Source organism: Rhinoderma darwinii, chromosome 5 (assembly GCF_050947455.1).
Source record: "Rhinoderma darwinii isolate aRhiDar2 chromosome 5, aRhiDar2.hap1, whole genome shotgun sequence".
Classification (NCBI taxonomy): domain Eukaryota; kingdom Metazoa; phylum Chordata; class Amphibia; order Anura; family Rhinodermatidae; genus Rhinoderma; species Rhinoderma darwinii.
The window spans coordinates 274569687-274591594 of record NC_134691.1 but is presented as its reverse complement, the minus strand read 5'-3'; positions in this window follow the sequence as shown (position 1 = coordinate 274591594).

The window sequence follows — 21908 nt, the reverse complement described above, 5'->3', positions numbered from 1 at the left end:
TTAAATATAACGTCAATAGAGAGCCAGTCCTTCTCGTCCAACATCAGTGTCTAACCTTACAAATGCTGTTTTTGGGCTGAATAGGCACAAATTTTCACATACACACTCCAAAATCTTGTGGTAAGACTTTTCAGAACAGTAGAGGCTTCTATAGCCTCAAAAGGGGCATTAACTTCATATTAATGCTCTAGGTTTTCGAATTGTATGTTGAACAAGCTCATATGCTGAAATTGTAAAAGTCAGGTGTCCACATAGCTTTGGCTATATAGCATAGCAGAGTTTAGATTGTCATTTGGGATATTATTATTTTTTTCTGCCAGTACCCACCACCAATGGGAGATCTTATGACGTGTAAACGCGTAAAAAACGCTAGCAATATTGCAAAGCGCTTTTTAAAGTGCAGGCGCCTTTTTGCTGAGTTTTTTGCTGCGTTTTTTGTCGCATTTTCTGTGCTTTTTTGTGTGTGTAATTAGGGCTCCCATTGACTATGGGAATCATGCACGTTTTGGTCGTATTTTATGCGCATTTTACACTCCACGTATTGACCTGACGCTTCTTTTTTTACACAGCTACATTTTTAAACACGCGAGCGTGAAAAAAATGCGTCATATGCATTACAATGCATTTTTCCATTGATGTCAATGAGAAGCTTAAAGCATGCATTTTTGTCACGTTAATCGCAGCAAACACATGTTTTTGCCGCGTAAATCGCAGCAAACACATGTTGAATACACGGCGTGTAAACAAAGCCTTACGGTGCGTGGCCAGCGATGCAGCCGATGTGTCCAGAAAAACTATTAGTTGTAGTCACAGAAATATACTTAAATTCAATGCAACTGTGGACATGTCATATGTGTGATATTTTGGTGTATGATTTGTTTGAAAACTTGGGTGCATTTTATAACCCTAAAACTATAATTTTGAATATACATTTCAAAGATATCCTTTCCCCTTCTCACAATACTGTATCTGCGTATAAGACAGTTTACAGTAGTAGCCCCCCTACCTGGACAGATAAGTCCTGCCCCATTGGATTGGCTAAGCCACACCCATTCAGCATCTCACTAAAATCAAAGGAATCATGAAGAAATTAACTTGTGTTCTTTGCAGTAAGATTCCTATAAGACTGTTTGTTTCTGGAACATGCAGTTTCTGTTTCTGTTTCTGGAACATGAAAATCCTGCAGACTGATAAACAGTGTGGGCAAATTTATGTTCTACAAAATACTCCAGAATTATGGCACAAATTGCGCCAAAAAGTGGCATACATGCTGTGCGCCAAACTTATTATATGTTTAAGATGCTTCTTTCGACTCCCTCAACAGTTTTAAAAGTGTCTAGAAAAAGGGGTGTTCTAAGAGGGCTCCTAAAAAAGTGCAAACATTTTTAACCGCCTTAAAAAATGGTGATTTGCATTTTTTAGGTATATTTATTTATGCATATTTAAACTGTAAAATGGTCTTTAAAAATGAACATATAATTTTACATTTACTCCTTTGTTTGCGGTTATTAAAAAAGGTCTAGTGGATTTAACACGCAAAAAAGTATCTATATAGCAGCAACAGGATAAATAGCCAGCTCACCTCCAAACAAACCACCAATCCACAATTAACACATGGCGGTATCAGGCATGGATAAGTCCAGAGCAGGACACACACAGGGAGGACTAAGGCTCTTTATCTGAAACGCGTAAGTGAAACCTGTGTTCCTTGGAAATGCCGTGGATGTTTTAAATGTTGAAATAAAGAAGCAAAGATTTTATACATTGCCATGGATTTGTATCGCTGGAATTTCTCCCGCTATCCCTAAGCAGCTATATGGTGTATTTAGTTGTTTCCTCCCTTAATGAAAAAGTAAAATTGATCACACTAATCGCCTCATTTACTACAATTTCATTTTTCCCTATTGCAGCTTTTTCCCCCTAGTAATAAAAAACTGAAATGCTGTTCCACTGGGTTTAAGACGAATTCCACTTTGTCAAGGTGATAGTACTTCTCCAATGAACTATTATTATTTTATTAAACAGATAAAACCCAAATACAACTGTTTGTAATGAGCTAATTTATTATGTAGATTTCAATTTAGCTTGTATACTAGGAGCTGTGTTCTAATTTTCTCCATGAAACCTAAACAGCAGCCTAAACTCAACATGAAAAAAAAAATTTCCATGTCTATTTTAAAAGGGACCTACCACAAAATAATTTATTTTTATTTTACATGTAGTGACTACAATAGATAAGAAAACAAACTTGAAGATGTGCTGCTGCTTCTTTATATTTGTTTGAGGTATATGAAGGTCACAATGTGCATCCAAAATTGTGTGACCTACTAGTGCTGTAAGAAATCTTCATTAGGTCTATGTCGTAATCTAGGTTATTATGTCTTTAAGAGTTACAGTTGCTATATATTTTTACATTTGTTTAAGCACCTTTAAATAAATATATATTAATTATATCATAATCATGACAAAAATTATACACTTAACTAAAGTAAAATGAGTCCTGGATAAACAACCACTGTGCCCATGCAACCACTATGCCGTAAACCACTATACCACACAACCACTATAAGTACTAGCTCAAAGGTCCGTACATGCACGTCATATTTCACCCGGATTTTAAATGAAAATCCCAGTTCTGCTAAATTGGATAACATTGCTATCTGTAGTGTAAATGAGATTTCAGGGAAATCAACTTCTTAAGCCTTTCTCACTACGATCAATGTTGCTCACTGTGCTGATCAAAGGAGGAGCAATTATTGGTTGAGATGTCACAATTTGTATAGCCCTGCCACTGACTTGGAACCCCAGGTCTGTCTCCTTTTGTGGATGCTTGTTGGGTACACTGTATGCCCTATATTGTATGGGCCTGCCTTAAGGTAGCTGGCCACAGGGCTGGCCTTATGGTAGATGGCACCCTGTGCAGAATTTGTTTTCTTGCAGAATCCAACACACTCCCACCATCAAATGAACAAAAAATTATATATATATATATATATGGGGCCGACTGAAACTGCTAAGCGCTGTTGTTGTCTGTTTCTGTCAGCCTCATAGATATTGAATGGAGCGGCAGAGTGCATGCTTGACCACCGCTCCATTCAAACTCCTCTTCACTGTGGTCATGCAGTGAGGAGGAACGGGGGGTCGAGACCTTTTTTGATGCTAGTTTTCAGTGGAGTTTCTAGCAGTTGGGGCCCCAGTGATCAGACCTTTATCACTGTGGATAGGTGATAAATGATTTTGTAGCATAGCCCCTTTAAACAGCCTGCCTGTATTTTGCTGTGCTAGTAGTAACCGCAATTGCAAAACACAGGCTATATGTCTTTTATACATCGTATGTGTAAATTTTTTTCACTTTATAAAGTCCTCGGAGTGCCCCAGAGTGCCTACTAAATTATTCACAAGCCAGTAGCCACAGTCAGTCTCCATCAGTCTTATGCTGTTCCAGTAATCTCCACTGCTCATTGGCATCAGTCGGGCCAGTGAGCGTTGGCGCTGTAGGGAGGGAATGATGTAACTGCCACACGTCACATGCAAGAGAAGAGCAGAAGGAAATGAGGGCACTGGTTGGGAGGACTACGTGGCTAGAGCTGCAACATAAAAACAGTCAGACTGCAACAGAGCGCTGTGAGCAGAGCCAGTATTCATGTAGCACGCTGACAGCAGAGCACACAGCATACACAGGCTATAACAGAGAGTGACTGGAGCATGGCACTTACCTGACAGTCTGCTATCTCTGCAGTTTGTTGAGTGCAGCTGCTGATCAACTGTGCTAGCACCCCTATGGCAGCCAGCCCTATAGCGGCCAGAACTCTTGCATAATTGCGAGAGTGATGTGCCCTGTGTGGTCGCACAGGTCGCACACTCCTAAGGTTGGCACTGCTCTAACAGATGCCTCTGCGTATTTATATGTACAGCCATAATATGCATGCAGAAGTTTGCCAGTACAGTAATAGTTAAAAATTAAAAGACAAAGTTATGGGACCACTAAACGTTTACATGAAAGTTACATAAAAAAGTTTCTTTAAAAATAAGCACATAAAACATTAATTTTTACATTAATAGGGTATTCCTTTTAATAAGAGTACCCCTTTCAATACATTTGAATTAATATTTAATATAAACCACATAAAATAAACAAAAACATATTCAAATAATATATAGCATATAGTTAGGTCAAGGACAAACAGCTTTTTCTTTTCAAAATTTTTCCACAAATTTTAATTTATAGAAATGAAATGTTAATATATATGTACTCCAAACATACTGTATACAGCAAAAAGCAATGTGAGTTGCCCTTAAAGGGAATGTGTTGCCAGCAAAACATGTTTTTTTTTTTTAATTAATCATTTAGTGTGTAGGTGATTAAACATTGTTCAAATTTTTTTTATTTTTTTCACGAGTCAGGAAATATTATAAATTAGATTCTAATTTATAATATTTCCCATTGCTGGTCACTAGATGGAGCTATTCCCAAAATTGCAGCATTGCATGTGGTAAAGCAACCACATTGCTTTTTGCTGCAAAATTGGGAAAAAAGCACTCGATCTAGTGAGCTCTGAGAATCCCCCCCTCCTTTATCCTGGCTAGTGCCGGGATAAACGAGGGGTTTGAACGGTCTAACCTCCTACACTGTGTGTCGCAATTTTTTGAGCTAACACACAGTGTAGTAGGTTTACATACAGTAGTAAACACACACAAACACGAACATACATAGAAATCTCTTACCTGCTCCTGCCGCCGCGGCTCCCTCTGGCCCGTCCGCTCCGTCTGCTGCCGCTGGTCCAAGTGCACAAGTCCAGAAGCCGCGACCGGAAGTAGTAATCTTACTGTCCGGCCGCGACTTCCGGTCCACAGGAAAATGGCGCCGGACGGCGCGCATTTCAAATTGGACTGTGTGGGAGCACAGACGGCGTACACAGAAGTGGATGGGACGGGACCCGTTCGCAGTGCCTATGGGACTGTGGCTGCCGTATTCCATGTCTGTATGTGTCGTTAATCGACACATACAGAAATGGAAAAAAAAATGGCAGCCCCCATAGGGAAGAAAAAGTGTAAAAATAAGAAAAAGTAAAACACAAACACACAAATAAATATAAACGTTTTTAATAAAGCACTAACATCTTTAACATATTAAAAAAAAAATTGTGATGACACTGTTCCTTTAAAACCAAAATTGGCTTGGGCCAAATCATAAGTGGTAAAAATAAAAAAGTCGAGCTGTTCAATAATCTTCCCCATGATTTCTTTAATAGCATCCGTTTTTTTCTTGCTTGTTTAAAGCAGCTGTCTTAGAAACCGGTCATACTCAATTTCATCTGGTGAGTTGATCCTTCATGAACTTGGATAAGCAATATTTATTGTCCTTTATTTACACATTGTACTTACTGTTTGATGGTCTATAGAGCTGCACTGCTACGGCCAGGACAACTGCTGCGGCCAGAACACATATTGATTCAGTTTATATTACTTTTACCTCAGTACAACTGCAACTTCATTATAGTGCGTCAGGCATGTTAATTTACAAATGTAAAAACAGTTTTTGAAAAGCTGGCATTAAGTAATAACAGCAATCCAATCACTCAAAAACAGGCTCTCTGTTGTTGTTGTTTAGTTCTTTCCTTTGAGCAGCCGGCAATCAGAAAAAGTCTTCTACATTTTGGCTGCATTAATAGATAATAGAGCCAAGTCACAGCACATCCAACAGATGCATGTCCAGAATTATTTATGATTAGATTTGGAATAAAAAAAAGAATGCTCACATTTTTACCAGTGATTCACTATTTCATATTTCAGAAAAGCAATGCTCATAATCTGAGGAAAAAAATGCTAACCTTTTCTTTATTCTGCAACGAAAAGACTTCTCAGTTAGCTACACATAAGTAATAAAGAGTAAACATAATGAAAATAGGAACACACGTTGACTGGATTAACATACAATCTTGTATCTGTTCCCCTTGAAAACCTTTCCTCAGCAGACAGTGTAAACATTTATCGTAAAATACCATGTGGGCCAAATGTACCACTAGCAATGAGGACAAGTTTTTCTTACACACACAGTTTAACAGCGGGTAGCAAGATTCTGCCAATGACCCTTGCACAGAGGAATAAGCATTGTTATGTGTTATCATGCAGGCCAAAGCCAATAATGTGCTCTGCTAATGACAATGACTGAAGATATGGACGGTCGGGCAGCTAAAGACCAAGACCTTGGACTAGGCCAAGAAACATCTGGACTAAGAACAGATAAAAAGTGAAACACCTTAGAGTAATTGCACAAAGTAGTAGTCAGGGGCGTAGCTAAAGGCCCATGGGCCCCGGTGCAAACCTTCTTCTTTGCCCCACAAACTTCTCATGGCTTTCAGCTGCATCACTGGGTCTCCTAAGTGACCCAACAATGCAGTACTAGCAGCCAGGGGCTTCGCTAAGGCCTTGAAATGTATAGGGAAATAGCCCCAATACATGTATCCCACCAAAAAAATATGTGTGCGTGTATATATATGTGTATATAGGAGACAGAATATCTATAGCACTACAACCCTATAGCTATGGATAGGATTAGATACAGTGGCTCAGCAGACAGTTTCACACATGATAGGATTAGATCAGGGGTCTCAAGCATGCGGCCCGAGGGCCGCATGCGGCCCCTGGGGCTGTCATCTGCGGCCCGTGGGACACAGAGCCGCTAGTATCGGCTCTGCTCCGAGACTCTGGAATTCCCTGACATCGCTGTCCACATATGAACAGCGATGTCTGGGGCTTCCCCAGAGCCGGAGTCCCGGGCAGAGCGCTAGTACAGGCTCTGCTACGGGACTCTGTGGAATTCCCTGACTTCGCTGTCAACATATGGACAGTGTGTCAGGGTCTTCCCCAGAGCGGAGTTCCGGGAAGAGCGCTATTATCGGCTCTTCTCCAGGACTCTGGGGAAACCTCTGACATCGCTGTCTATACATCGACAATGATGTCAGGGGCTTCCCCAGAGCAGGAGTCCCAGTGATGTCAGGAGCACAGCTGGAGTTCCAGTCTACAGGGGGCACTGCTGTGGTAGCATCTACAGGGGGCACTGCTGTGGCAGCATCTACAGGGGGCACTGCTGTGGCGGCATCTACAGGGGACACTGCTGTGGCAGCATCTACACAGGGCACTGCTGTGGCAGCATCTACACAGGGCTCTGCGGCAGCATCCACCGAGGGCACTATCTCAAAAGGGGCTGCCCAATCTTGACATGTGTGCTAACTGAGCCACCGGACTGCATTTAGCGACACTTAAACTGGAAAGCACGTGGAAAAAACTCTCAAACTTTAAACCTAGCGGTATTATTATAGTAATATAGTGTTATAGTAGTTCAAATAACTAATTGATTAACAATAATTTTGTATTGTATCAAATTTGAAAGTAATGCGGCCCGACCACTTCACATTTTTTCTATATGCGGCCCACTTACCCGGCCGAGTTTGAGACCCCTGGATTAGATACAGTGGCTTAACAGACAGTATCACACATGATGGGATTGGATATAAGGCCCAGCAGACAGTATCACACATGATAGGATTAGATACAGTGGCTTAGCAGACAGTATCACACATGATGGGATTGGATATAAGGCCCAGCAGACAGTATCACACAAGATAGGATTTGATACAGTGGCTCAGCAGACAGTATCACATATTAAAGGATTAGATACAATGGCTCAGGAGACAGTATCACACATGATAGGATTAGATATAGGGCCCAGCTTGCTGTCATTGTGGCTCCAGCGCTGGACCAAGGAAAGGTAAGAATAATAATTGTTTTTTTATGTGTTACTAATTATTTTTGTGTGTTTGTGTTTTTTTACAAGTTCGGTTGTTGAACTACTTTGGATTCAAGGACTAATCCATAACTGCGTTTTTTTTATTCTCAATAAAATAGATAACGAGGGTTGTGTGTGTGATTTTTATTTCAATAAAATATTTTTTTCTATGCCTTTGTACTTTTCTAAAATTTATTACTACCACCTTAGTAATGGCCGCTGGCTGTCCATTACTAAGGTGAGGCTTAATGTTAGACATGGAGAGGCTATCACTAACCCCCATTATTACCCCGTTAGCCACCGCCACCAGGGGTACCGGGAAGAGCCGGGTACGATCCAGTACCCGTCCATCTGTAGTGATGGTCGGCAAGTGGCGCGGCCGCAGGCAGGTATTATTAGGCTGGGAAAACCCCAAAACAGTGGCCCTTCCCACCCTGGTAATGCAAGGCTGCTGCTGTGTTATGAAAATGGGGGAACCCCACATCGTTCTTTCCAATTATTATTATTTTTTTTTTAAATTACGTGTGGCCCTGCCCATTTTTTATAACAAGCCAGATACAACACAACAGCAGGCTAGAATTAACAGGGTGAGAAGGGCCACTGTTTTTGGCCTTTCCCAGCCTAATAACGGCTGCTCCAGTGCCCAACCATCACTACAGGTGGTCGGGTACTGGATCATACCCGGCTCTTCCTGACACCCCTGGTGGGTAATAATGGGTTAGTGTTAGCCTCTGCACCGGCTAACACTAAGCCCCGCCCTAGTAATGGACGCTCTCAATCAGCCAGCAGCTATTAATAAGGCAGTAGTAATAAAGTTTAAAAAAAATCAAAGACATAGCAAAAACAGGTTTATTGAAATAAAAAAACACACATCCCTCATTAACCATGTTATTGATAAGAAAAAAAGGCGTCATCGAAGTAGTCCTCGAATCCAACGTAGTACAACAACCTTTAACCTTTAAAAAAACACAAACACAAAAAAAAACATTAGTAAGGGCCTGTTCACATCACCGCTGCCCTTCCGTCTGAAGTTTCTGTCGGGTAATCCCTCAATGGAAAGGCAAACTGAAACCTCAGCTTCCATTTCCCTCACCATTGATCTCCATGGTGAAGGAAACATTGCTAAAGGTTTCCATTTGTCACGGTTGTGACAGGGTTTCGTTGTTTTGTCGGAATCAATAGTGCAGTCGACTGCGCTATTGGTTGCGTCAAGGGGGGTTACCCTACAGAAACCTCCGATGGAGCCCCTCAACGGCAGGGCAACGGTGATGTCAACACAGCCTAACAGATATGGTAGGCTTAGATACAGTGCCCATGTGCATGTGTGATACTGTTTGTTGGAGCCTGTATCTTAGCCTAAGGATACAGGGTCCAGCAGGCAGTAATCTTATACAGTATACGATTACTGTCTGCTGGGGCCCTATATCTAAGTCTAGCACATGGTAGGCTTAAAAGGGGTTTCCAGTCCCTAAACATTGATGGCCTATCCCCAGGATAGCCCATCAATAGCTGATGGGTTGTGGTCCGACTCCCGGGACCCCCGACAATCAGCTGTTTTGAAGGGGGTGCAGCGATCGTACAAGTGCTTCTTCCCCTTAATTTTCATTACTTGGTCAAACTGTGAATCGCTGACAAATTTTTACGAGCGTTGCACCCCCTTCAAAACTGCTGACTGGCGGGGGTCCCGTGAGTCGGGCCCCGACCTATCAGCTCCAGCAGTGGTATTAAACTTACCCTCCTCTTCGGCCACAGTGGAGGTCCTGACTCCATCCAGGATCGGGATGTTGTGCGCAGCGCATAGCGTTGTGACGCCATGCGCTGCGCACAGTGCTGTGACGTCAGGATCACTGCTGCGCCCCGGAAGGAGTAATGTAAATACTGTCAGTTACTATAGTAACGGGGGCCCGTGTAGTTAATTACATAGGCCCCAGTACCCTAGTAAACCTTTATTGATGTGGTACAGGGGGCCACGGTCTTTGGGGCCCGGCCACAATTGCGACCGCTGCAACCCCTATAGTTACACCGCTGGTAGTAGTAGTAGTAGTAGTAGTAGTACTAGTAGTAGCAGATGGTGGGCAGGGTACTAAACATGAATCCAGAAATGGAGGGCAGAAAGAACCAGAGCACTGTAATTGTTTAGACATGTGCTGTGGGAGTAGCTTTGAAATTGATCTGGTGAATGCTTTAAAAAGTGGTTTGGAAATGACGCCACATTTGGTAGTTCCAGCTAACAGGGCACTGCAAAAAAGTGTGGCAGTGAATGCTTAAAAAAAAGCTATGATAATTAGCCCCCTATCTGGTGTCACTGGCCACAATAGCACTGCAAAGAAGCTGAGTCAATTAAAGGGGTTGTCCTATCAGGACAACCCTTGTCCATATGCCCTATTGAGGCATATGGACATCATTGAGGAGTGTCTTGGGACTCCCCTCTATTTGCCAGATTGGTCAGCTGCTCTGAAAGGGCCATGTCTTTGCATTACATGGTGGCCATTCATTTGAATGCAATGCTACTTTTTTCCACCAGCAGTTGCTGCAGGAGAAGTGTGTGGCTGACTGCAGCTTACCTTGGCGATAACAGCTGATCACGGTGTAAAAAGAAAGGACGTACCTGCCATGCCCAGCTTCATTCGAAAAGAGGTTTCCTTATTACATCTTCAATGCTTCAAAAAGTGTTTAAGCACTCACCCATTTGGTAGCACTCACTGCCATGGCACTACAAAGTGGCACAACAATTAGTAGACAGATGGGCTATCCTACTGGCATATGTAGAAAAATAGTATCATTCCACATAAAAATCATGTTTTTTATGGGGTATTTTGTTGATAATTTTGAACTGGTAATATGTACATGATAATAATTGGCTTAAGACAGAGTAAGAAAAAGTGGGTAAACTAAATTTTTGTGAGATTTTTTAAAGGGGTATTCTGTTTATTGAATTATTATTTTTATATATACAATAGGGAACCATGCAATTTTATAATATGCATGAATTTAAAATAACCCCAGAAACAGACACAAGAGGTTGAGGTTGTGTAATAGAGAATCTTTTGGGATTTTAAGACTAAAGTCCCTATGCCCAATAGGTCTCAATGAGACTTAGGAACACAGATCCGTTTCACAAACCCAACAAGTTTTGACTCTTCTGTTCTTTTTTATATTTTCTTTTCTTTACTAAAGCTTTTCAGCTTTTGAACAGTACACCAGAGTGTCATTTTGTTTCTTATTTCATCATTCAGAGCCATCCAGTTTACCATCACTGCAGACTCTGGGATAGCAGTCATTTCTGCCTTGCTATTCTCTTATTTATTGTTGCTCTCTCGAATCAATTTGGAAGGCTATCCAAGATTCACCTCTAATTGGAGACTTTTGGACAGTATCCTTAATAAAAAAAATGATGCGAGCCTTATAAATGTCTTTGTGATCTTTTACAAATATTAACCTTTTATGGAGCTGATACAACCAGCACGAAAACCTAACAATGTGTCTGAATGAAATTGTGTGGTAATATTTCTCAACCGTGAAGGGAAGAACCATATCAACATAACTTGTTTTGGTTACATTTTTGCAGCTGGATGTGGTGCAATCAGTCAGCACACGAGGGCAGTTACTTTTCAAAATGATTATATAGGAGTTTGATAACTTTGTTCTTTAGCCCCTTAAGGACGTAGCCTAGTTTTGGCCTGAAGGCTCAGAGTCCATTTTTCAAATCTGACATGTCTCACTTTATGTGGTAATAACTCTGGAATGCTTATACCTATCCAAGCGATCCTGAGATTATTTTCTTGTAAGACATTGGGCTTTATGTTAGTGGTAAAATTTGGTCAATATATTCAGTGTTTACTTGTGCAAAATTGCCAAATTTAGAGAACATTTGGAAAAATAGCATTTTTCTGAATTTAAATGTATCTGCTTGTATGACAGATAGTAATACCACACACAATAGTGACTAGTTCACATTTCCCATATGTCTACTATATGTTGGCATCATTTTTTTTAACATTATTTTATATTTCTAGGATGTTACAAGGCTTAGAACATAAGCAGCAATTTCTCATATTTTGAAGAAAATTTCAAAAGCCTCTTTTTTTAGGTACCAGTTGAGTTCTGAAGTGGCTTTGAGCGCCTTCTATATTAGAAACTCCCATAAAACACTCCATTTTAAAAACCAAACCCCTCAAAGTATTCAAAACAGGATTTAGAAAGTTTCTTAACCCTTTAGGTGTTCCACACGAATATAAAGCAAAGTAGAGGTGAAATTCATAAATTTATTTTTTTGTTAGAAAATCCTTTTTATTTAATTTTTTCTGTAAAACAAGAGGTTTTACCAGAGAAACGCAACTCAATATTTATTGCCCAGATTCTGTAGTTTTTAGAAATATCCCACATGTGGCCTTAGTGTGCTAATAGACTGAAGCACAGGCTTCAGAAGCAAAGGAGAACCTAGAGGATTGAGGCCTCCTTTTTATTAGGCACCATGTCCTGTTTGAAGAGGTCTTGTGGTGCCAAAACAGTGGAAACCCCCCAAAAGTGACCCTATTTGGCAAACTACACCCTCAAGGAACTTAGAAGGGTAAAGAGAGCATTTAGATCCCTCAGTTTTTTTTTGCTGCATCTTGTGGAATTAGGATGAGCAATTGAAAATCACATATTTTTCAGATAAAAGGTAAAAATTTTACATTTTTGCAAGAAATAAAAGAGAAAAGGCACCCCAACATTTGTAAAACAATTTCTCCCGATAACGGCAATACCCCATATGTGGTCATAAACTGCTGGTTGGACAAACGGCAGAGCTCAGAATGCAGGAGCGCTATTTGGCATTTAGATTTTGCTGGATTCGTTTCTGGGCGCTATGTTGCATTAGCAGAGCTTTTGAGGTACCAGTACAGGGGAAACCCCTTAACAGTGACCCCATTTTGGAAACTAGAACCCTTGAGGAATTTATTGTAGTTTTCATGGGGTGTGTGTGACTGTTTGATCAGTTTTTATTCTATTTTTTTAAGAAGCGTGGTGACGAAAATACAGCAATTCTTCTATCGTTTTTTATTCCTTTTTTTTACAGCGTTCACCGTCCACTATAAATGACATTCACTTCATTCTGCGGGGCGATACGATTACGGCGATACCATATGTTTATAGTTTTTTTTATGTCTAATGGCGTTTGCACAATAAAATACTTTTAACTTTTTGTGTTGCCATATTCTAAGAGCCATAACTTTTTTATTTTTCCATCAATAAAGCCGTGTGAGGACTTGTTTTTTGCGTAACGAAATGCAGTTTCGATCAGAACCATTTTTAGGTACATGCGACTTTTTGATCTCTTTTCATTAAATTTTTTGGGAGGTGAAGTGACCAAAACATTGTGATTCTGGTATGGTTTATTATTATTTTCTTTTATGTCGTTCACCACGCGGGATAAATAACAAAATATTTTTGTAGTTTAGGCCATTACGGACCCAGTGATATCAATTATATATAGTTTATTTATTTAATAATAAAGGACTGATAAGGAAAAAGGGAGATTTTTACTTTTATTACATTAAAACTTGTATTTTTTTATTTTTACACAACTTTTTTTTTACTCTTATATTTTGCCCCACTTGGGGACTTGGAGGCTGGTGGCCCGGATCTCAATTCTACATGCGTAGTGCAGTGTATTAGAACTGTCAGCTACTCGCTGACAGCAAGCTTAGACTGTCCTGATGTAGCGACCATGGCCGCGGGCCGTCGGGTTTACTCACCTCCCGACGCCCGCAGCCATGGATCCGTGAGTGCTGGCCCCCATCTCCTTCCTAGAAGACGCCAGCGCTCACTTCCGCTCTGGTCTGCTGGGTCCCATAGGGTGCGCATGCACGCTCGTGCCCATCCTTAAAGAGCCAGTGCACGCATAAAGGAAGTCGTCATCATTATCAACTGCCACGATCTCCTGGTCTATAAGAAGGCCCTAGGCCTTCTGATCCTTGCTTGAGTGTTGTTAGTTTTCCCAGTCTGTCTTGCAAATGGTCCCTTAGTGTTACCCGTTCCAGTTGTTACCCGTGCCTTGTTACCTGTTCCTGTTTCCCGCGCTGTGCCTTTAGTATTGAGTCTGCCACGTCCGGAGGAATCCGCCACGTCTGGTGCACCCATCTCCAGTAGTGCTAGAGCTGCGGCCACCATCTGGACTATCCGGTACCCTTGTGCGGGACATTGTATTACTGGGGTTTCCTGTTGTTTGGCTAGCTGCCTCCCCGCTACGGCGGTACGGCCTAGTGGGTCCCCTAACCCGCTCCATGACAATACGCTCAGGCCATGGACCCCGCTGGTCAACCTGAGACAGATTACATGCCAGGGCCTTGGTAAAGGATCTGCCAGGCACTACGTCTGGGTATACTCCCAGGATTAATCAGTCGACACCTGAGGCCAGACCTCTGAGACTGACACCTGCTCCCACCAATCAGGGTGGCAGGCTCAGGAGTGGGAGAGCCTATCGCGGCCTGGTCAGTCAGAGTTAGCTCCGCCCCCTGTCCATTTATACCTGCCGTTTTCTCTTCCTCCTTGCTTGTTATTCTTCTTGGATTCCTGGCCCCACTGCTTCCTTGCTCCAGCCTGCTTCTGCCGTGCTTCTGCCTTGCTTCAGTTCCATTTATCCTGCGTTGCTCTGCCCCTGGCTTGCTTCTGCTCCGTGCTCCCGTTTGTATACTCCACTACTTCCTGATCCTGACTGGCTCATTCACCGCTCCGTTTCCTCGCGGCGTTCCGTGGGCTACTGTATTCTCTTGCGTGTTCCCTGTTTGTACTCCCTTGCACTTAGCCAGCGTAGGGACCGCCGCCAAGTTGTACCCCGTCGCCTAGGGCGGGTCGTTGCAAGTAGGCAGGGACAGGGCGGTGGGTAGATTAGGGCTCACTTGTTCCCTTCACCTCCTTCCTGCCATTACATAATAACAAGCCGTTACCTAGTCTACCATTTCTTCTACGCTGACGCTATCATGGACCCCCTTGAGACCCTGACCCAGCAGATGCAGGGCCTCTCCCTACAGGTCCAGGCCCTGGCTCAGAGGGTCAATCAGTCTGACGCTGCCTTTGTAGTACCCCTCACCTCACCTTTAGAACCCAACCTCAAGTTACCTGACCGGTTCTCAGGGGACCGTAAGACTTTTCTCTCCTTCCGGGAGAGTTGCAGACTTTATTTCCGCCTAAGACCTCACTCCTCAGGTTCCGAGAACCAGCGGGTGGGTATCATTATATCCCGACTCCAGGAAGGGCCCCAAGAGTGGGCCTTCTCCTTGGCTCCTGACGCCCCTGAACTTTCCTCCGTTGATCGGGTTTTCTCTGCCCTCGGTCTCATTTACGACGAGACTGACAGGACTGCCTTAGCCGAGAGTCAGCTGGTGACCTTAAGTCAGGGTAGGAGACCTGTTGAGGAATACTGTGCTGATTTTAGAAAGTGGTGCGTAGCTTCTCGGTGGAACGACCCGGCCCTAAAGTGCCAGTTTAGGTTAGGATTATCTGACGCCCTGAAGGATCTGCTGGTTAGCTACCCCTCCTCTGACTCCCTAGACCAGGTTATGGCCCTAGCAGTACGACTTGACCGACGTCTCAGGGAACGTCAGCTTGAATGTTTCAATGTTTTCCCCTCTGACTGCCCTGCGATTCCCCCCGAGGTCCCGTCTCCTCGCTCTTCCACGGAGGACTCGGAGGTACCTATGCAACTCGGGGCCTCCATGTCCCCTCGACAGCGTAGAGAGTTTCGCAGGAAGAATGGTCTCTGCTTCTATTGTGGGGACGACAAGCATCTACTGAACACCTGTCCCAGGCGCAAGAATAAGCAGCCGGAAAACTTCCGCGCCTAAGTGATCATCGGGGAGGTCACTTGGGCGCACAGGTATTTCCCGTTAACACTAAACGCAATAAGATTTTGCTTCCCTTTCAGGTCTCGTTTGCTGGCCGGTCTGCCACTGGCAGTGCCTTCGTGGATTCGGGCTCATCTGCTAATATCATGTCTGTGGAATTTGCTATGTCTCTAAAGATGTCTTTTATTGATTTACCTTATCCTATCCCGGTAGTGGGTATCGACTCCACTCCTCTTGCTAATGGTTATTTTACTCAGCATACTCCTGTTTTTGAACTCTGTGTTGGCTCCATGCATTTGGAGCAGTGCTCTGTACTGGTGATGCAGGGATTATCGTCTGATCTGGTATTAGGTCTTCCCTGGTTGCAGCTGCATAATCCCACGTTTGATTGGAATACTGGGGATCTCACCAAATGGGGTAGTGAATGCCTGATGTCATGTCTTTTGGTTAACTCTATTTCTCCCCGGAGGAGGTAAACACGCTTCCTGAGTTTGTTCAGGACTTCGCTGATGTGTTTTCTAAGGAGGCCTCCGAGGTGTTGCCCCCTCATAGAGATTACGATTGCGCCATCGATTTGGTGCCTGGTGCCAAGCTTCCTAAGGGGAGGATATTTAATCTTTCATGTCCTGAACGTAAAGCTATGAGGGAGTATATCCAAGAATGCCTGGCCAAGGGTTTCATTCGCCCCTCGACTTCTCCTGTAGGTGCTGGCTTCTTCTTCGTGGGGAAGAAGGATGGTGGTCTTAGGCCGTGCATTGATTATCGGAACTTGAATAAGGTCACAGTAAGGAACCAGTATCCCCTTCCTTTGATTCCGGATCTTTTTAATCAGGTTCAGGGGGCCCAATGGTTCTCTAAGTTCGATCTACGGGGGGAATATAACGTTATCCGCATCAAAGAGGGGGATGAGTGGAAAACTGCGTTCAACACGCCCGAAGGTCATTTCGAATACCTAGTCATGCCCTTTGGGTTGTGTAATGCCCCTGCCGTCTTCCAGAATTTTATTAATGAAATTCTGAGAGATTACCTGGGTAATTTTCTTGTAGTGTACCTTGATGACATACTGGTGTTTTCCAAGGACTGGTCCTCGCACGTGGATCATGTCAGGAAGGTCCTCCAGGTCCTTCGGGAAAATAATCTGTTTGCGAAGACCGAAAAATATGTGTTTGGGGTACAGGAGATACCATTTTTAGGTCAAATCCTCACTCCTCATGAATTCCGCACAGACCCTGCCAAGGTTCAGGCTGTGGCGGAATGGGTCCAACCTGCCTCCCTGAAGGCGCTACAGTGTTTTTTGGGGTTCACTAACTATTACAGGAGATTTATTGCCAACTTCTCGGTCGTCGCTAAGCCTCTTACGGACCTCACTCGCAAGGGTGCTGATGTCCTCCATTGGCCCCCTGAGGCCGTCCAGGCTTTTGAGACCCTCAACAAGTGCTTTATCTCGGCCCCCGTGCTGGTTCAGCCCAACCAAAGGGAGCCATTTATTGTGGAGGTTGACGCGTCCGAGGTGGGAGTGGGGGCCGTCTTGTCCCAGGGTACCAGCTCCCTCACCCATCTCCGCCCCTGTGCTTACTTCTCTAGGAAGTTTTCGCCCACGGAGTGTAACTATGATATTGGCAACCGTGAACTTTTAGCCATTAAATGGGCTTTTGAAGAGTGGCGTCACTTCTTGGAGGGGGCCAGACACCAGGTAACGGTCCTTACTGACCACTAGAATCTGGTTTTCCTAGAATCTGCCCGGAGGCTTAATCCTAGACAAGCTCGTTGGGCACTATTCTTTACCAGATTTAATTTCTTGGTTACCTATAGGGCTGGGTCCAAAAATATTAAGGCTGATGCACTGTCACGTAGTTTCATGGCTAATCCTCCTTCTGAGAAGGATCCTGCTTGTATTTTACCCCCTGGTATAATTGTTTCTGCCACTGATTCTGACTTAGCCTCTGACATCGCGGCTGATCAAGGTTCAGCTCCCGGGAACCTCCCTGGGGACAAACTGTTTGTCCCCCTGCAATACCGGCTAAGGGTACTCAGGGAAAACCATGACTCCGCTCTATCTGGTCATCCTGGCATCTTGGGTACCAAACTCCTCATTACCAGAAACTATTGGTGGCCTGGGTTGCCTAAAGACGTTAGGGCTTACGTCGCCGCTTGTGAGGTCTGTGCTAGGTCCAAGACCCCTAGGTCCCGACCTGCGGGCTTACTACGTTCCTTGCCCATTCCCCAGAGACCTTGGACCCATATCTCCATGGACTTTATCACCGATTTGCCTCCATCTCAGGGCAAGTCGGTGGTGTGGGTGGTAGTAGACCGCTTCAGCAAGATGTGCCACTTTGTGCCCCTTAAGAAACTACCTAACGCCAAGACGTTAGCTTCTTTGTTTGTGAAACACATTCTGCATCTCCATGGGGCCCCAGTCAATATAGTTTCGGACAGAGTGGTACAATTTGTTTCCTTATTTTGGAGAGCTTTTTGTAAAAAGTTGGAGATTGATCTATCCTTCTCCTCCGCCTTCCATCCCGAAACTAATGGCCAAACGGAAAGGACTAACCAATCCCTGGAACAATATTTAAGGTGTTTCATTTCTGACTGTCAATTTGATTGGGTCTCATTCCTTCCCCTCGCCGAATTTTCCCTGAATAACCGGGTCAGTAACTCGTCAGGGGTCTCCCCGTTTTTCTGTAATTTCGGGTTTAATCCTAGGTTCTCCTCCGTTTCCCCTGGTTGTTCCAATAATCCCGAGGTAGAGGACGTTCATCGGGAACTGTGCACAGTCTGGGCCCAGGTTCAGAAGAACCTAGAGGCGTCCCAGAGCGTACAAAAGATTCAGGCTGATTGTAGACGTTCTGCTAACCCCCGGTTTGTCGTCGGGGATCTGGTGTGGTTGTCGTCGAGGAACTTGCGCCTTAAGGTCCCGTCCAGGAAGTTTGCTCCCCGATTTATTGGACCTTATAAGGTCATTGAAGTCCTCAACCCTGTATCCTTCCGTCTGGAGCTGCCCCCATCCTTTCGCATACACGACGTCTTCCATGCCTCCCTCCTGAAACGCTGCTCCCCGTCCTGGTCCCCCTCGAGGAAACCTCCTGTTCCCGTTCTCACCCCTGAGGGGGTGGAATTCGAGGTGGCCAAGATTGTGGACAGTAGGATGATCCAGGGCTCCCTCCAGTACCTGGTCCATTGGAGAGGATACGGGCCGGAGGAGAGAACTTGGGTACCTGCTCGACATGTTCACGCTGGGGTATTGATCAGGAGGTTTCACCTTCTCTTCCCCACTAAACCGGGTCCTCTTAGTAAGGGTCCGGTGGCCCCTCATAAAAGGGGGAGTACTGTAAAGGATCTGCCAGGCACTACGTCTGGGTATACTCCCAGGATTAATCAGTCGACACCTGAGGCCAGAGTGGGAGAGCCTATCGCGGCCTGGTCAGTCAGAGTTAGCTCCGCCCCCTGTCCATTTATACCTGCCGTTTTCTCTTCCTCTTTGCTTGTTATTCTTCTTGGATTCCTGGCCCCACTGCTGCCTTGCTCCAGCCTGCTTCTGCCGTGCTTCTGCCTTGCTTCAGTTCCGTTTATCCTGCGTTGCTCTGCCCCTGGCTTGCTTCTGCTCCGTGCTCCCGTTTGTATACTCCACTACTTCCTGATCCTGACTGGCTCATTCACCGCTCCGTTTCCTCGCGGCGTTCCGTGGGCTACTGTATTCCCTTGCGTGTTCCCTGTTTATACTCCCTTGCACTTAGACAGCGTAGGGACCGCCGCCAAGTTGTACCCCGTCGCCTAGGGCGGGTCGTTGCAAGTAGGCAGGGACAGGGCGGTGGGTAGATTAGGGCTCACTTGTTCCCTTCACCTCCTTCCTGCCATTACAGCCTTCTCTTCGGATGACGTCAGGATCGCCTTCATCATCTCTCTCCTTACTGGCAAAGCCCTGGCATGGGCAAATCCTCTGTGGGAACATCAGGAACCAGAGACCCGTGACTTGCAGTGCTTCTTACAGACCTTCAGATCGATCTTTGAGGAACCTGGGAGAGTTTCTTCGGCTGCTGCATCCTTTCTAACCCTACATCAGGGAGACCTCTCTGTAGGCGTGTATGCCATTCAGTTCCGTATCCTGGCTGCTGCATTGACCTGGGACAACGAGGCTTTGGTGGCCACATTCTGGCAGGGACTGTCTTCAGGGATCAAGGACGAGCTGGCTGCTCGCGATCTGCCATCTACCCTGGACGATCTTATCCTACTCGCCTCCCGGGTTGACATTAGGATCCGGGAGCGTTCCGAAGAGGTTCTCCAGGAGAGAAAGCTTCCTAGGCTGGATTCTACTTTCCAGCAATCCTCCTCAGTCGTCCCACCAGAGGATCCGATGCAGAGTAACTATGTCAGATTGTCTACCCACGCACTTCTGGACTTTGTTTGTATTGTGGACTCGGAGGCCATATTGTGCGTCTGTGTCCCCAGAGGCCAGAGAGACCCCATTGCCTAGGACTGATTGGAGAGACAGCCCTAGATGGAACGGTACCTAATAAAGCATTCAGTTCCAAACTGACTATTCCTGTGACCTTAGTATCCGGCGAGAGGATGTATCAAGTTTCTAGAGACGCCTTTGGCTGTTGCCTCAGTTAATGGACTGCCTCTGCCTGATCCAATCGTTTCTAAAACCAAGCCGTTGAAGCTCCAGGTTTGTAGTCCTTCATTTTGAATTAATTTCTTTCCTTGTTTTGCCCAAGGCCATCAATCCTGTTCTACTGGGCCTGCCTTGGCTTCGACTACATGCCCCAGTCCTGGACTGGAATTCTGGAGAGGGTCTCCAATGGGGCTCCAAGTGCCATGGTTGTTGTCTGCTGCAGATCCATCCAGTCAAGCCTCCTCTGCCTCAGTCATTGGCGGGACTGCCTCCACAGTTTGCTCAATATGCAGATGTTTTCAGAAAATGGAAGGCTGAGACGCTGCTTCCTCATCGGACTTATGACTGCCCCATTGAACTGGTTCCTAATGCCTCTCTCCCCCGTGGCTGAGTATATCTTCTCTCCTTGCCTGAGTCTCTATTCATGTCGGCCTATATCAAGGAGAATCTGTAGAGAGGTTTCATACGAAAGTCTTCCTCCCCGACCGGGGCTGGATTCTTCTTTGTTAAAAAGAAGGATGGATCCCTTCGACCCTGCATTGACTACCGTGGTCTCAACCAGATCACGTCAAGAACAAATACCCATTGCCACTTATATCTGTGCTGTTTGATCGCATACGAGGAGCCAACATTTTTTCTAAGCTAGACCTGCGTGGGGCTTATAATTTAGTCCTGATTCATCAGGGTGATGAATGGAAGACAACTTTTAACACGGGCACTACGAATACCTAATGATGCCCTTCGGATTGTGTAACGCTCCCGCAGTGTTTCAGGAGTTTGTTAATGATATCTTCCGAGATCTCCTCTATGTCTGTGTTGTTGTTTATCTCGATGAGATTTTGATTTTCTCCCCAGATCCGACTACTCATCGGAGGCATGTCCGTCAGGTTCTACTGCGATTCAGGGAGAATCATTTATACGCCAAGCTGGGGAAGTGCATCTTTGAGAAGAGTTCTCTGCCCTACCTGGGCTACATCATCTTGGATCAGGGTCCCAAGATGGATCCTGAGAAAGTGAGAGCTGTCCTGGAGTGGCCACGTCCTCAAGGATTAAGGGCCATACAGTGGTTCCTGGGATTCGCCAATTTCTACCGGCAGTTTATTCCTAACTTCTCTTCTCTGACGGCTCCCATCTCTACCCTTACCAAGAAGGGTGTGAACGCCAAGGTGTGAACTCCAGAGGCAGAGTCCACATTGATTAGCTTCAAGAAAGCCTTCACTTCAGCTACGATTCTCCATCATCCTGACGTATCTCGGCAGTTCTCACTGGAAGTGGACGTTTCCTCTGTTGGTGCAGGTGCACTTCTGTTCCAGAGGAGCTCCTAAGGAACGGCGGTAGTATGCGGCTACTACTCAAGACTTTTTTCTTCTGCTGAACGCAATTACTCTATTGGAGATCGGGAGCTACTGGCCATCAAATTGGCTCTGGAGGAGTGGAGACATCTTCTAGAGGGCGCTGCTCACCCCAACCTGATCTTCACCGACCACAAAAACCTTACCTACCTTCAGTCTGTACAATGACTGAATCCCCGTCAAGCCAGGTCGTCGCTGTTCTTCACCTGTTTCCAGTTTGTGCTCCACTATCGTCCCGCGGACAAGAATGTGAGGGCCGATGCCCTGTCCAGATCGTTTGAGACGGAAGACACGGTGGAGTCCCTTCAGACTATCATAGACCCATCCTG